Source organism: Rhinoderma darwinii, chromosome 2 (assembly GCF_050947455.1).
Source record: "Rhinoderma darwinii isolate aRhiDar2 chromosome 2, aRhiDar2.hap1, whole genome shotgun sequence".
NCBI classification, from domain to species: domain Eukaryota; kingdom Metazoa; phylum Chordata; class Amphibia; order Anura; family Rhinodermatidae; genus Rhinoderma; species Rhinoderma darwinii.
In genome coordinates this window covers 220,804,037-220,821,013 of record NC_134688.1, presented here as the reverse complement: position 1 = coordinate 220,821,013, position 16,977 = coordinate 220,804,037, and the positions used below count along the sequence as shown (strand labels likewise).

General features: G+C 42.5%; 1 protein-coding gene across 1 annotated transcript in view; it reads left to right on the top strand.

Annotated features, from left to right (window-relative positions):
• Nucleotides 1–950: 950 nt before the first annotated feature.
• GTF2IRD1 (GTF2I repeat domain containing 1) overlaps nucleotides 951–16,977 on the top strand; it is a 112,057-nt gene continuing 96,030 nt past the window's right edge. Inside the window, exon 1 of the mRNA XM_075852875.1 lies at nucleotides 951–1,340. The gene's annotated coding sequence lies outside the window, so the exon portion shown is untranslated. The remainder of the gene's footprint in view (nucleotides 1,341–16,977) is intronic.

Sequence of the window (16,977 nt, the reverse complement as noted above, 5' to 3'; positions counted from 1 at the left end):
AATTTCATATTTTTGATATTCCAAATTGCAATTTGCATCTCTTACTCGTTTTTAATTTATATATTCTGGACAGGGAGTTTCTTTATTTAGACTTTATTTTACTTGAATATATTTTACTTTAATATATGGTGTATTTGGTATATTGTAATTGTTTTATTTGATTGTTAGAACCACTTTCCATGGCGAGATACACCGCGACCTCTCCCCCCCTGTGCATATGTTTTTGTTGGCAAAACAGAGTTGTTAAAAATTTGGATCCCATCCCTGCTTTATCTCCCTCTTTTTTTGATGGGTTTCATCATCTTTTTGTCATCAGTTATCATAGAATGATAAATTGCTGTGACTTTTCAAAAGATAGTTATACGCCAGCCATGAAGTGGCATAACGGTGTCTAGTACGTAGATGCCAATTTTATTATGTACTGTGTGGCATGTAGATAAATTTAGCACAATTTGCCACAAATTATATGACAATTTTTTTGTTTATATATTGTAATTCTTACGATACATTGTCAGAGAGCAGAATAATAAGAAATTAAGTTGTAAATAATAAGAAGTTAAGAACATTTTCATGAGGTACTTTGTAATCCGAGCAATGGGTATAGGATTAGGAGTGATTTGCAGGACTAGTTGTACAGTAGCTGCAGTTTTCTCCTGGTATAACCCTGCCCACTAATCTGTAATCTGGAAACACACCCTCCATGTACCCAGTCTGCCAGGCACAGCCCTGAGTGTATTAAAATAACCGCATTTCTGTGCCAGTCTCACGCTGTGTGCCAGCAGGGAGCCCAGTCCTCACCCTCACCCTAGTGCAGGTTAATAATACTAATGGTGTGAGGGGAATAGCAGCACAATCTCACTCCACCTATCCCCTTTCTTCTTTCTGTCTTCTCTGGTTTTTTCCTCTTTCCTCCTTGAAGCTGGTTTGTTAATCCTGTATGTAAATTACAGCCAATAGATGTTGTTGTTGAGCAGGGCTGGGATTAGAGACAGGGCGAATGGCTTTCAATCTTACTGGGATTATAGAACAAAGGGACTCCTGCTACACACACATATACACAGTCACACACAAAAAGGGGTTTTATTCTGGGAGGGGGTGGGAAGTGCTCTACCCCCACAAGCCTCTCTGCAGACAGGAGTACGGGGGGCTGATACCAGACACATATCTATTTGCACTGCGGATTGGGGGGAGCTCGCTGCTGCTCTGTGAGGAATTACAAGTCCCCTTCACCCTGCTGTACAGCACCACAGCCCTCTCCCTCCCCTCCTGTTATAGGAAGGAGCTACAAAGCTGGAGGCTGCCGGGGAGGATCTCACACACGAGTACTGGCACCTCTCCTGGTAAGGGAAAAAAAACAAAAACAAAAAAAACAACAACAAACTTTGTGTCTCATACATTCGTGTGTCCTGTGAGGGGCACGTTGGCCGCACGTGACTCTGGGTGTCACACTGTGGATTAGGATGTGAGTGTATGGACCGTGGTGTATGAGGAGAGCAGAATATGGGTGTGTGGTCCTGGCTTTATCAGGTGATTGCTGGTGGACCTGGCTGTCCCCTCCCGCCCTCTCATGACACTGTCACTTTCATTTTGCCTGTGTTTTGTGTGTTTGGTTTCCCACATCCTGAGGTCCCTGCCACCTTTTCAGTTTAGGAATGAACTACTACTGACCAGGGAATGGCGCTGTCCAGGTCATTGATGGCTATGGTGACAATCTGGTGGACAGTGACTGGACATTCAGGGTGCACTCTCTTTCAGCACCTCAATAATGGACCCTACCAGAGAGCAACATTGCCTGGTCAATGGTTTTGTGCCCGTATGCCAAACCTTGCCACATGTATACTATGGTCTTCTATTTATTTATATTTTTCCCTGAATCAGATATATGTTTGTTTATTTACAAAAAAAAAAATGCAAACTGGTATACTACGCAAATGTACTTGTATATACCTATATGCTTGGGTCTGTTTGCCAAAAACTTCCATTGCAAAAAAAAAAAATATCATTTACACATTAATGTATACTTTTTTGTGGTTTGCACTCTTAAAAAAAAAAAGGTGGCATGTACCCGTCGAATTTATGCCATAGAGACGCACTTTTGACAGCCGTCCGCACAATTTTGTATCTACGTCGCTTTCGTTTTTTATTCATACTAACACACGCCTGATGTAGCGAGTCTAGTGTGAACAAAGCACGGCTAAGTTCACACTAACAGTTTTCTTTATGTAAAAAAAAAAGAAAAATCAGTCCAATGATTTGTATTTATTGCTAGAAGTTTGCATGAGTTCAGTCTGGAAGGATCCGTTTTTTCAGGATGCTTTTTCGGTCTATGGGTTCTGTAAAAAAAAGAAGAAATGAATGTTGGATTGGAGAACTGATGCAGGATATGGCCGCAGTTTACATATCAGTTCTTCACTTTGTTACCATTGACGTTCAATTAAACAGGTCAGGCTTTCTCCCCTCCTGAATACACGCGGTGCGTTTTTGTTTCCTTTTTTGTTTTGTTTGATTTACACCGTGCATTTTATGATGTTTTGCTTGATGAAATCCCATTGAGAGACGTGACTAAAACAAACAACAAAAAACGCACAGTATGAACCCAGCCTTATGGGGTAGAAAATTTCAAGCATCAGTTGCCGATCAGTTTGGAGTCACAAAAAAAAGGTGGTTTATGACATGTTGTGTTTTCTCCTATTTTATTTACTTTATGTATTGTGTTGATATCTGTATATAAAGTGCATCTGGAAATATTGTTAACTTGTTGCTTATCTGTTCATTCGTAGCTTATTTATTAGAAAAATGCCCCTTCCCTTGAAATGCAATAGGAGGTTTAGGAGAGCAGATTGGAATACGAATTGATTTCGTAGGTGGAGGAGGTAACTGGATGCTTGGCGGCTGGATGCGTGCGGGAGCGCATTAGAATATGGGAGATAGATATATATGTATATATATATATATATATATATATCTATGTGTGTTTTTAAATCATCCTCAAGCTATATAGGCCGCCTCAATGTTGTAGTCTAGAATCTGGAATATTTCAATATTTCAAGAGCCAGGTGTTTGGTAAAACAGTGATCCCTATATGACATATGTATGCATGTACTTACAGAGAATATATCTATTTATCTGTCATTGGATTGGATGTTGGCGTGAGAATATTTGAAATTATGAGAACTGTCTCAGATTACACGGTTTTTTTTTCCAGTCATGTGTTTTACGCTATGTTCACACTTACGTTGTGGCTTCCGTTCATAATGGAGGCCCTAATGGTCTGCTGGATCTGCCTTATGATGGATACCACCAGTGCCTGACAGACCCCATTGACTTACAATGGGTTCCGGCGGGGTGTCCGTCATTTGTGCAGGTTCTTTTTCTATTTCCGTATAGTCACATATATAGGTGTGTAAATAAATACAAATGCCTCAGATTAAAAACACCTGCCTGGATATTTTGGACCTGATGCAGCTCGCAGTGTCTGCCGAAAACGTGACATTATTAATTGTTCTTTTAAAATAAATATTACATTAATTAATGAGTGTTACTAATTCCAATATGTATTTCCCCATGTATTTCTTAGACTATTTTATTGCAGATAATGCTACTAGTGGACCTGGCCAGGCATTATACAGTGCAGTGGTCTATAGTCAAACATGCTGCATTAAGGGTGCGGCCACACGGTGCGGCCACGTTGCATTTATGTTGCGTTTTTAAAACGCAGCAAATCATTTTCAATAGAAGTCAATGGTGAAATGTTTGTTATGGACGGACTGCTGCTATTATATTACAATGTGTTTTTTGTACAGTTAACTACATCTTCATAATGTCCGACCGCATGCAGTTAATGACCGCGCTGCCAATGTTGTTGCTGAACTGCTTCGTTTTTGCTAACAGTTCTGCAATGCCTTGTAATGAACTATATACAGGAAGCGCCTAACAAACCAACACGGGTGAAAAACTATGTCCATCAATTATTTCCTTTAAAAACGCAACAGAACTGCAGCATTACAGGGACAAAAAACACATGCAGTTTTCAAACGCAACAAAACCGCATCAACAACGCACCATGTGGCCTTACCCTAAGGCTGGGTTCACACAACCTATTTTCAGGCGTAAAAGAGACGTATTATGCCTCGATTTACACCTGAAAATACGGCTCCAATACGTCAGCAAACATCTGCCCATTCATTTGAATGGGTTTGCCGACGTACTGTGCCGACGACCTGTCATTTACGCGTCGTCGTTTGACAGCTGTCAAAAGACGATGCGTAAAATGACTGCCTCGTCAAAGAAGTGCAGGACACTTCTTTGGACGTAATTTGAGCCGTTTTTCATTGAATTCAATGAAGAACAGCTCAAATATACGGCCGTCAAAGACGCCTCGCAAAATGCGAGTACGAGCAATTACGTCTGAAATTATGGCGCTGTTTTCTCCTGAAAACAGCTCTGTAATTTCAGCCGTATCGGACGCTGCCGTGTGCACATACCCTAAGTGTGGATTCACATGTGGAGTAAATTTACCACACGGATTTGTCTGCAGCTAATCTGTCGCAAAATCCACGTTTTACATGCAGATTTTGTTTTGCGGAATTGTTGCTAATTTCACCCTTTGTATTGGTATCTTAATGTTTCCGTATATGTCTCATAGACCTCAATAAAGAGTGACCGTGCATGTACCAGTAATTATCCATCAGGAATGGGAACCAGGCACTCATAAGAACATCAAATTAATATGCCATAAATGTTTATTGTGTGAAAACCACTTTAAAGGGGTATTCCAGCCTATAGCATTTTCACCTATCTACTGGAACTGACCTCCACTCCATTCAAACTCCTCCTAGCCACCATCTTGCGACTGAAAAGAGCGGAGGACCAAGGCTCCACGTCCTGTCGAACATTAGGTGTTCCTGCGGTCAGACCCCCACCGATCTAGCATTCATCACCTATCCAGTGGAATAGTCTGCAATACCCCTTTAATTGATTTAAGAACAATGTTAACTCACAAACGTTTAGGCATAGCCACAGGATATGTCATTAATGTGTAATATGCATGGGTCCCTCCTCTGGGACCCTCACCTCTTGGGAGAATGGGGATCCTGTGACCCCTTAATTCACTCCAGGCGCGGTCACCGTAAAATTCAATGCATGGGCAAGCACAACCTCCTTTTCATTGACTTCTTTAGGAAAAGCGGCTGGCATGAATCAGCAAATGGAGGTCACGGGACCCCTATTTACCCGATAGGTGAGGGTCCTAGAGGTGCAATGCCATACATTTTGAAGATGGAAATACCCCTACTAACCTCATCTACATTTCAGGAGGGGTTTATGGTGTCTTATGTTAGTTATCATGGTGACTGTCTGACCACCCGGTGCCTAAAAAGTGCTCACACACGAGGACAGCAGCAATGCAAATAAGCCCCTGCTATGGTGAAAATGAAACGTTAAAGCAGTTATCACACCACTTTTATAGACTGCTATGGGCGCATACCTGGGGAGTAACTAAAAGGTTCATGGACAGGGCACTCACTAGACAGGATCACACGAGAGGCTTAGATACAGCGGCTCAGCAGGCAATATCACACGAGAGGCTTAGATACAGCGGCTCAGCAGGCAGTATCACACGAGAGGCTTAAATACAGTGGCCTTAGCAGACAGCGTTCATGTACTTACCCTCCTTGCTCCTGAGTCAGGTCCTCTTCAGCTCCGGCCAGGGCACTGGGTCCCGATGCCATTCAGAGTCAGGACGTTATTTGTACCGCGCATCCAATGTCCTGACACTAAACGTCATCAGGACCAAATCGCTTTGCCTGGAGCTGAAGAGGACCTGACTCGAGCAAGAAGGGTAAGTTTATGGAGGAGTTACTGTAATAAAATAAATTTGAACTAAATGTGAATTCTGTGCCTTACTAATAATATATATATGTATTGCCTTAATCACTCCTGAAAGTGATCTAGGTAAAAGAGCAGGAGGAATTTGAGTTCCTGTGCTAGGAGTGAAATATTGGCACTGTAAATGGGATTGCAAGTACTTCAGGCAGTACATGAAGCTGTAGCTGAAAAGAACAACTTCTTTACAAAATGTGCTTTTCAATTTAGTCCAAGGGTGGGATTTAGGAGGATCTCATTTGCCTGATGTGCAGCCCCCAGGGGAAGGGCAATTCATATAGTGTAGTTGCACTACCCAGGATAATGATCAGACATGAGCACTCCTGTACACCGAGTGCTCTGTCTAGCTATAAAGAACAGAAGAACTACTCTATTCTCCCCTCGATTATGGAGTTTTTCTATATGGATGTGGTCTGTGATCCCTCTATATGGATTTTGCCAAAAACAAGGACAGATTTCAGAAGATGATTTTTTTTTTTTACTTTGCAAAATAAAATATTTAAAGTCACAGAAGACTGGCAAAAGCCATAAATACAGCTGTGAAAAAAGTCACATGGCACCTAAGGTTTCCACGTATTGGATACGCTGCGTGAAAACTGCGCAGCGTATCCGACCTGGAACACACAGCACCTCCCGTCTGAGAAACCACACTATTGTGGTGCAGTTTTTCTAACGGAATTACCGTGGGGGGGTGGGGGATGTTCATACTTACCAGCTCCCTCTTTTCTGGGCGTAGTCCGGCCTCCTGAGATGACGTTGCAGGCCTTGTGACGCTGAAGCCTGTGATTGGCTGCAGCGGTCACATGGGATGAAACGTCATCCCAGGAGGCCGGACTGTAGGAAGGAGGAGAGAGTTCTGGGTAAGTATGATTTTTTTTCTCTTGAGTTGCGATTTTTGCGGCGCAATTGCAGCGATTCCGCCGCAAAAAACGCAACTCAAGGAAAAAAAAAAAAAGTCGCAACACTTGGCTTTATGTTGCGGGTTTTGCATCCCCATTGAATTAAAAATGGAGAAAACCCGCAACAGAAAATCAACAAAAACGCAGCATACATTGAAATGCTGCTGATTTAAATTCCGCACTGCAGGTAAATTTATTAACATTTACGCTGCGGTTTTTTTCGGCTACTTTACTGCTGCTGTAAATGCTGTGGAATTTCCGCATAGAACTCCATTGCGGAAATTCCGCAGCGGCAACGCTACGTGGGAACCCGGCCTAAGGGTGCAGTCACACGTGGTGTATTTGCTTAGTTTATGCTGCAAAATTACGAGGCAAATACCTATGCATTCTAGTAATACTGTATATTGCACCTCGCTAACCGTCATATTATTACAGTGCAGTGATGGTGCGGGCTCAGGGGCTGTTCAACCATGGCAGCTAAGGTTCCGTATCTCAGCCCATCCGGTACCCCCGATTCAGTAAAAAGAGTAAAGTATAAAAAGAAAAAAAATAATAACTATAAAAGGTATTGCCACAACGGTAAAGACCTGTATAATAAAGGTAACTCATTTATACTTCACAGTGAATGTCATATAAAAAAAAACTATGGCGGATTTAGTTTTTTTCCCATTCACCTCCAACAATGTAATGAGTCATTCAAGAAGCTCTATGCACCCCAAACGCTGCCAATAAAAACTAAAACTTGTCCTGCAAAAAACCCTCATCAATCTTCCTTAAAAAAGTAAGAATGCGGCGACAGACAAATGACTATTTCATAAAATATGTTTTTATTGTGAAAAGATACTAAAACATAAAAAAAAATACACTTATTTGTTTATTGCCACAATCGTAAGGACTGATCAAATAAAGCTAAGACATTTATACCGCACGGCGCATGGCGTAAAAAAAATAATTGCAAAATCTTACTCCTTTTTAACCCCTTTCTAGAGTGGTTATTTAGGGTACTTCTGACACAGCGCCAGGAGTCCTAAGCCCGGCATAGTGTCTAAAGACAGCTGTGTTCCTGCTCTAATGGCTGGGATCTGTGAAAATACACTGCAGGGTGGACCGGAGCATTGCAGGAGGTTCCAGAGCGGAGCGTCCACATTAGGGACCATTACTCTGCTGTTCATAGGACATTTCTCTAGGGATGTACTAGGGCCCAATTTGTTGCAGATTTTGTGCTCGCTGTAGAAAGAACCCCATTCAGATGAATAAAACTGATTTTCAGTCACAGAAAGGAATTTCTGCAATGGAATACTGTGCGGAAAATGTGCAGCATTTACACTAGCAGCAAAGTGAATGAGATTTTAGCAAATCTCAGCCACATGCTGCGGAAAAAATATGCAGAAAAGTCACATGGAAATAGTTCTGTGGTGCAGCTTTCAAATCGGCAGCATGTCAATTTATGCTGCGTACTCGGAGTGGAGATGCGGAGTGTTTGGGAGATAGAATTCAATAAGGAGCATAAATGCTGCACTAAAATACAAAAGTTGAGTTTTGCTGCGGTTTTTGCAAATAACGTTTTCTACAATCAATGCTTCACACTAAGTCAGCTGGTAAAACTGCTGCAAAAAATCTGCAATGATTTTAGCATCTACATTGCATTTCTGCAGCAGTATGCGCTGCACAAAACTCAGTATTTGCTGCAGATTTTTGTGACTGATTTACCTGCGGATTTCCAAAATTCCGCTGCAGGCTTTCTGTTGCAGAAAATCAGCGTTTCTGCAAAGTTTCTGCAGCGTATCCGGCCTCTGGTAACATACCGTAAGGCCTTGTTGACACAGCGCAGATTTTGCATGCTGGGCCCTCACCACTAGTCCTATCCTGGACTGTGGCCCCCCCCGCACCAGGCAAAACAGGGGTTGGATGACCTATGTTCGTTATAGGTGCGTAGATCAAAAATTTATAGCATATCCGGTGGATATGCCATAAGTGTCTAAATTCAGTATTCCCCTTTAAGGCCTCATGCACACGACCGTGGTGTTTTTCTGGTCCGCAAATTCCAGGACCGTGTTCCGTGGAATGTCATCCGCAGTTCATCCGTATGTAATCCGCAGTTCATCCGTATGTAATCCGCAAAATGCGGATGAAAAAAAAAAAGCCTAGGTAAAACAGGATGACAACAGAACTCATTCCCGGTCGTCGCCTAGCAACATTTCCGCAAATCCGCAAACTGCGGATGACACACGGAGGTGCATCCGCAATTTCCACGGGCCCATTGACTTCTATTGGCATGTCCGCAGCGCATTTGCGGACCGTAATAAGACATGTCCGGAGTTTCTGCGGCACGGATGTGCGGACATGCGGAGAGCCGTGAAAACACGGATAGTGGGTATGGCCACATAGAAATGAATGGGTCCGCAATTAACCCGTGGATTTGCGGTGGAATTGCGGACGCAAAAACACGGTCGTGTGCATGAGGCCTAAGACTTGCGTTTTATACGCCAGTCTTAATACAAAGAAAAGTTGGAGTATGCCTCTTAATAAATGTGTCACAGATTCTGGCTGGCCGTGCGCAGGGTTGCCAACCTCCACTTCAGTCATTTCTGGACTGCTTAGCTAAAAATCACAGACACACCAACATTTTTATGGACACATTACAAAATCAAGAGTTAAAGAGGCTCTGTCACCAGATTATCAAATCCCTATCTCCTATTGCATGTGATCGGCGCTGCAATGTAGATAACAGTAACGTTTTTTGTTTTTTTTAACAACGATCATTTTTGGCCAAGTTATGAGCAATTTTATATTTATGCAAATGAGCCTTTCTAATGGACAACTGGGCATGTTTTCTCTTATTTCCAACTGGGCGTGTATTGTGTTTGTAACATCTGGGCGTGTTGAATAGAAGTGTTTGTCAGCATCATATGTCAGCATCATACACTTCTATTCACAACGCCCCCTGTAGATAGTGCCCCCTATAGTCCCATGTAAATACGGCCCCCTGTAGATAGTGTCCCCCAAAGAGTCCCCTGTAGATAGTGCCCCCAACGCTGCCTACTGAAAAAACACAAAAATATTACATGCTCACCCGTCCCTGTTCCTGCACTGTCCTCCAGCGACGCAGGCCTGGTCACAGACCGGGCCTCATTCAGCGGAACGATGCATTCAGGACGATGACATCATCAAGCTGACTGCATCATTGCTAAAGTGCCCAATGGAGAGGCACGGGACTGATAATTCCTGTGCCTCGCCAGGCAGCGCTAGGCTAATTAATTGTATCCACGTTCTAAGATCGCGGATACAATTAAGTGCAGGGAAGCGGTTCTGGGTCCTGCTTCACCCTGGTTCTCTGAACCAGCTGTAATTTTAACATCTGGTTCGGGAGAACAGGGGCGAACCAACCTGATCCCTCACCATGGGCCGCGACCGCTGCTTCCCCTGTTTTGTTTGCACTACGCATGTCCATTTTGGCGCATGCACAGTGGAAACTTTCGGGGGAAAACAACAAAAACACGGACAGTGTTTATGTCTGCCAGACACTACGGATGGTAGAAAAAAAAAACTGGGTTTTTTGGACTGCCGTAAATTTATGGACGGTTGGCTAACCTGGCCATGTGCCATACATTCCTTCCTACCATTGGCTATGAAATTTAAAAAAAAAAACACATACTCATCTCACCACTTCTCCCCTCAGCATTCTGTAGCTCATACAAGGTCCTGACGCCAAGCAAGGCCTTATGTACGACGCAGCACTTCAACGTCATCAGTTTTTCATCGCATACAACGTCCCGATACTGCCCTGCGTCAGTATGTTGTATGAGCCGCATCATTTTGATGGGAACCAGAGGGGAGAAGAGACGAGCTGATCTTTTTTTATTTAATTGGGGGGTCAAAGTACGGAGCCCTCTCTACCTTGCTATGTCCCACAGAGTGAAATCTACGCCAGCAAGGAGCTGGTGTAGATCTCCACTATAATTTATGCCAGCTTTCTGGCGCAAAGTATAATAAATTCCTTAATATTTTTTTGGGGGGGATTAATATTTCTTTTTTTTTTTTAAACAAAATACCAAGGAATATGCTGGGGATACAGAATTTTTACTGACATGGGGATTGCAGTGAATTCCGTTGATAGTTAGAATTTTGTATAGCACCGGTTGAATTTGGCCTCACTTTTTTTTTGTCGCTTAGGAGATGGTTCATGGTGAGACCTATCTGTAGCGGTCACTGTCCTCTTTCCGGATGAGGATTTTAATTTGTTTTATTAGGTAGTCCTCCGTTACAGTGATATTTATTGTCAGGAGCAAACATGGGGGTTGTAATTTCATCCCAGGTTTCCTGTGACCACGCCATAACCATCCTTATAAATAAAGACTCAAGCAGTGAGAAAATATAATTGTACATGACATATAATTCTAGCGTACGTGACTCTGAACTGCACATTGATTTTGCTCTCACTATGTGACTGGCTGAACTAAGTATGAACAGTGTAATCCCGTGCTTTGCCAACCAGCATAAACAAGTTGGATGGCAAAGCTTCACTGATAAACCAGTGTTAGATTTCAGAAGTATTTCAGCTAGTTTAAACCACTTTTCTATCACTGGATGATGGTGACATAACAACCTCAGGGAATGTGTTAGAAAACGCATTTTAAGGACAAATAACAAATTTAAGCCATGGCTACTTTGTGGTCATGCTATATTTAAAGAGTATTATATCGTTTATCGTGGTTGTGATTGAGGTAAAAATCTGAAGCTAACTGTAGACATGACATTTTTGTTGACAAGAGTTCAGCGGGATCAGGTAACAATCTCACGTCTTTGAGGCCTACCTGATGTCATAAAGCAAAGAAGGATTTTTTTTTTATAAAGTTGTTAAAAAAAAGAATGACAAATAAAACAAACATTTTTGCCATGAAAATAGCATTCTATGAAAAAAAATTATCATACATAAAAAACAAAAAACTTTACCTATTTGGTATCCCTGTAATGACCCACAGAATAAAGTTGACACCTTACTTATACCACATGGGAAACTATAGAAGAAAAAAATGTGCTTTTTTTTCCCCCCCATTACCTTTCCCCCAAATGAAAGTCGTAATTGCTTAGACATATGTTCCCCAAAATGGTGCTATTAAGTAATACAACTTGTCCCGCAAAAACAAATCCTCATATACGGTTAGGTCCAGAATTATTTGGACAGTGACACAATCTTCATTATTTTGGCTTTGCATGCCACCACATTGAATTTGAAATGAAACAACTGAGATGTTAGAAGTGTAGACTTTCAAGTTTAATTCAAGGGGTTGAACAAAAATATCCTGTGAAACGTTCAGGAACTGCAATCATTTTTCTACACAGCCTCCTCATTTCAGGGGCTCAAAAGTAAATTGGACAAATTAACATTACCAAAAATAAAACAGTTTTTTTTAAATACTTTGTAGAGAATCCTTTGCAGGCAATGACTGCCTGAAGTCTGGAACCCATGGACATCACCAAATGCTGGGTTTCCTCCTTTGCGATGCTTTGCCAGGCCTTTACTGCAGCAGTCTTCAGTTGTTGCTGGTTTGTGGGTCTTTCTGACTTAAGTTTTGTCTTAAGCAAGTGAAATGCATGCTCGATCAGGATGAGATCTGGTGATTGACTTGGTCGTTTCAGAATATTCCACTTTTTTGCCTTAAACTCCTGGGTTTCCTTCGCAGAATGTTTTGGGTCATTGTCCATCTGTATTGTGAAGCGACGTCCAGTCAACCTTGCTGCATTTGGTTGAATCGGAGTAGAAAGTATATCCCTGAATACTTCAGAATTCATCTGGCTGCTAATTCCCATCAGCTCAGGGCATTTCATAAAATACTCTGCAAAATACAGAAGGCTGCAAAGGGGTTACTAATTATTGGTGGTGACTTTAATGAGGTCATGCACCATGCTATTGACTCCTCCAACATGAACAGACCTCGCTCTAATTTACACCATACAATGCATATGGAGGAATTATATGATGTTCAGCACTGCCAACATGGCAGTGAACGCGATTTCACATATTTCTCTGCTCCATGTAAGGCTTACTCCAGGACTGACATGTTTTTAGTAAGTAAGCTCAGCCTACGATACATCTCTGCATCCTCTATTGGGAATATATTGTGGTCTGACGACGCTCCCATCTCTCTGGATAGCTTAGATCAGTCACCGTCACTTCCCTTCTCGTCCTGGAAATCGAATGATCTGGTGTTAAATCATCCCCTGACTACCCATCTTCAAACTTATTTTGACGTGAACTCTCCCTCCTCTGATAACGGTTTCTCACTATGGAATGCCCATAAAGCATACGAGAGGGGAATGGAGATTCAGGCCACCTCCAGACTAAAAAAAACATAAGGAAAAAACCTCCAATGATATTCTCGCCCAACTATATACTTTGGAATCTCTTAATAACAAACAGGTGAACCAGGATAACTCCCAACGAATCAAAGTCCTCAGAGACCAGCTCCAAAATGTTCTTATGTCCCGTCATATGGCGCTATTTAAATCTATACAGTTTGGTTTTTATCTTAATGGTAATAGACTGGGCACACTTTTAGCTAAGATTATAAAAAAAAAAAGAATGGTAAGCAAAGAACCGCATTTCTAATGCGGCAACAGTGTTACCCATCCCCAGGAAATTAGTGAACAGTTTAGGAATGAAGAAGGGGCCTCTGTGCTCTGAAAGCTTGCATATAGAACTTTTATGGTTAGCCAATAAAGGTATCATACCTATTATACTTTTGTCTTTTTTGACACAAAAGTATTTAACATTGCATACCATAGTCTATATAATCTTGAGGATGAAGAGACTAACCAGCCGTCCTCTCTGGAAATTGATAGTTTCCTGGGAGGCCTGAATCTCCCTTCCCTTTCAAAGGAGGAATGCTTTAATCTAACATTGCCCTTTACTGAATCGGAAGTATCTCAGGCTATAAAAGGGCTAAAACAGGGTAAAGCTCCAGGACCAGACGGGTTTACTAATTTTTACTATAAAAAAATACTCAAATGTACTAGTTCCAAAATTAGCTGAGGTATTTAATAAGGCTACAATTGTAGGTTCTTTCCCGGAGGCGATGTGATATGCCACGGTAGTCACCCTCCCGAAACCAGGGAAGTCGTCTGACTCTCCTGCCAACTTCATACCAATTTCACTTCTGAATGTGGATATAAAAATCTATGCCAAAGTGCTGTCCAATAGATTAGTTACTTTACTTCCTAATCTCATACACGAAGATCAAGTGGGATTTATTGCTGGCAGACAGGCACCAGATGCTTCAATAACCTGATTCATTGGGCTAAGACCCGTCAAGTGCCTTCCGTGCTCCTTGCCCTGGATATTTAGATGCAGTTATCTTCTTATCTACCCCATTCTTTATAACTAATGGCACTCGTCAAGGATTCCAATTATCACCCTTGATATTAGCTATGGTAATGGAGCCACTAGCTGTGGCTATTAGACAGAACACTTCCATACAAGGAATTCAAGTTGGCCGTGCCCAATATAAAATTGGCCTTTATGCGGACGAAGTGATACTCTCCCTATCAGATCCCTTATCCTCCCTTGCGGAAGTTAAAAAACTGATTTGGAGACGTATCTTATTATAACGTTATTGTAATAAATCAGATTTGTTGAATGTGGGACTTCTTTGGATGTCCAGGCTAAAGTTCAGCGCTCTTTCCCCTTCCAATGGAACCCACTAAAGATTTCATACTTCGGTATTTCCCTTACTAATTCTACTCATTTTTTTTAAACATAATTTCACTCCCCTTTTACTTAGCATTCCCCAATTGTTAATCTTATACTCCCATGCTTGCACATCCTGGGCAGGAAGCATTGTGATCATCAAAATGATGATCCTGCCCACTATTCTCTACCTCTTTCACACGGTGATAATTCCCCTCCCAAATCGTACTTGAAAGATCTTCAGAGAATCCTAAATTACTTTATTTGGGCACACAAAAAACTCAGAATACGGATGCACACTATGTTTAGACACTGGAAACCGGGATGTATGGGAGTGCCGGATGTCCAGAGATATTACTGGGCGACCACCTTAGATCAATTGAAATTTTGGTGTTCCCCATCGCCAAAAGCTCTATATCGAACAGGCCCTAGCAGATCGCCCGCTCATGTCACTACTAAGTGTTAATCCGAAAAGCTTTCCAAAACCTTCCCTGAATACCTGGAAAACATACTCCTCCCAACTTCCCCAACATGCTCTCACGCCACTTAGGAATTTCCCCTTGCAATATTTACTATTTTATTTTAGAACTACCGAGCATATCAATGGACAATGGACAACTGGATATCCTTGTGATTCTCCCACATACATTTGTTATTTAAAGATCTTACTCTATAAGCTTTTTCGGAATTAGTGGAAGTATACTCTACTAGTATAGAAAACCCGTTACACGGGTTTGCTAGCAAAAGGAATGCAGTGGTCTGTTAATATATATAAATGCTCCCCATAGCTGCCCCCACACAGTATAATGCCCCCCATAGCTTCCCCCACACAGTATAATGCCCCCCATAGCTACCTCCACATTATAATCCCCCCCCCATAGCTGCATTGCGCCTGTCTGCACCAAGTCACTCACATCGCACAGACCGGAGGAGGAGAAGGATCCTCCACCCGGCGGGGGAACGGGAATAGGTAAGTATGTATGTTATTATTTTTCTATTAGGTCCGTACATATGGGGGGCATTACACTGTGTATTATATGTGCATTATAGCTATGCCACTAATCACTCACATCTCCTTCCTCAGTCTTCTAGCTGTGGGCGGAGCGAACTGGCGGTTGGGCTGTGGGCGCAGCTCTGTGAGCTTCGGACACCACGTCCTTATCGGTTATATAATAGATTGCAAATAGAGATTTTTATAAATATTTATGCATTTGCCACCTATTTGCTTCTTTAAATGTCAAGACGGCCATTTCCCTTCTGTAGCTCACCGCTTCTATTTTGACCCTTCATATAAGAAAAAAGTATATCTGTATTTTATGATGCCCTGGACTCCTCGCTTCTCGCCAGCAAATATTCTTATTATGAAAAATGGGAGATTGAACTACAGTCCTCATTTTCTTTAGGCCTCATGCACATTTACATCACCGTTTTCACGGGCGCTTTTGACGGGTCCGTGAACCTGTTTTAGCGGCCGTGTGATTTCCGTGTGCACTCCGTGTTTCCGTTTCCGTGCGCTGAGCATGGTACTGTCCAGGATGCTGAAAGAGTTAATGGGCTGCACTGATCGGCGGTAACTCTTTCAGCACCCTGGACAGTACCATGCTCGGCGCGCAGAAAATACAATTTTAATGTAATAAAAAAAAATTAAAAAATAAGTTCATACTTGCATTCCTCCTGTCCGGCCTCCAGCGATGACGTTCAATCCATGTCGCCGCTGCAGCCAATCACAGGCTGTAGTGGCGGTCACGCACGTCAGGATGACGTCAGAAGGCTGGCCTCCAGGGATGACGCTTCATCCCACGTGACCGCCTCTGCAGCCAATCACAGGCTGCCGCGGCCTCTGCAGCCAATCACAGGCTGCCGTGTCACAAGAGAAGGTCGGAGGAAGAAGAGGGACTCGTCACCAAGACAACAACCGGGTACGTATGAAATGCTTTTTATTTTATTTTTAATCAGCAGCCTCTTTTCTCTATCAGTTATTCATAGAGACAAGTGGCTGCCGATTAGTGTAATATTTTTTCTAATGTTTTTCTGCCCGCCCGGCGGTTGCTAGGCAAAGGCTCCGTCACACACGGACGGCACACGGAATGCCTTCCGTGTGCCTTCAGTTTTTTTGACGGCCCCATTGACTTGCATGGGCCTCACGGTCACGGAATCCCGGACCAAAGTAGGACATGCTCTACTTTGGATCGGAACGGAGCAACGGACTGTAAAAAAAACCTGTAGTGTGCATGGACCCATTGAAATGAATGGGTTCAGGGTGCTATCAGTGACAAAAACAGATAGCACCCTGAAGGAAAAAACTGAAGTGTGCATGAGGCCTTAGAAGATTCGCATTCTGCTTTTTCTTGAACTAAAAAGGTCTCCAGGGGGGGTCAAACATTGGGAAGCCTCACAAAAGCTGTTGTTGTGCTGGTATCAGACTCCTTCACAACTTGTGAAATCTAATCCTTCATACTCTAAGTTGTGCAGGAGAGGATGCGGATGCAAGGGCTCATATTTCCACAT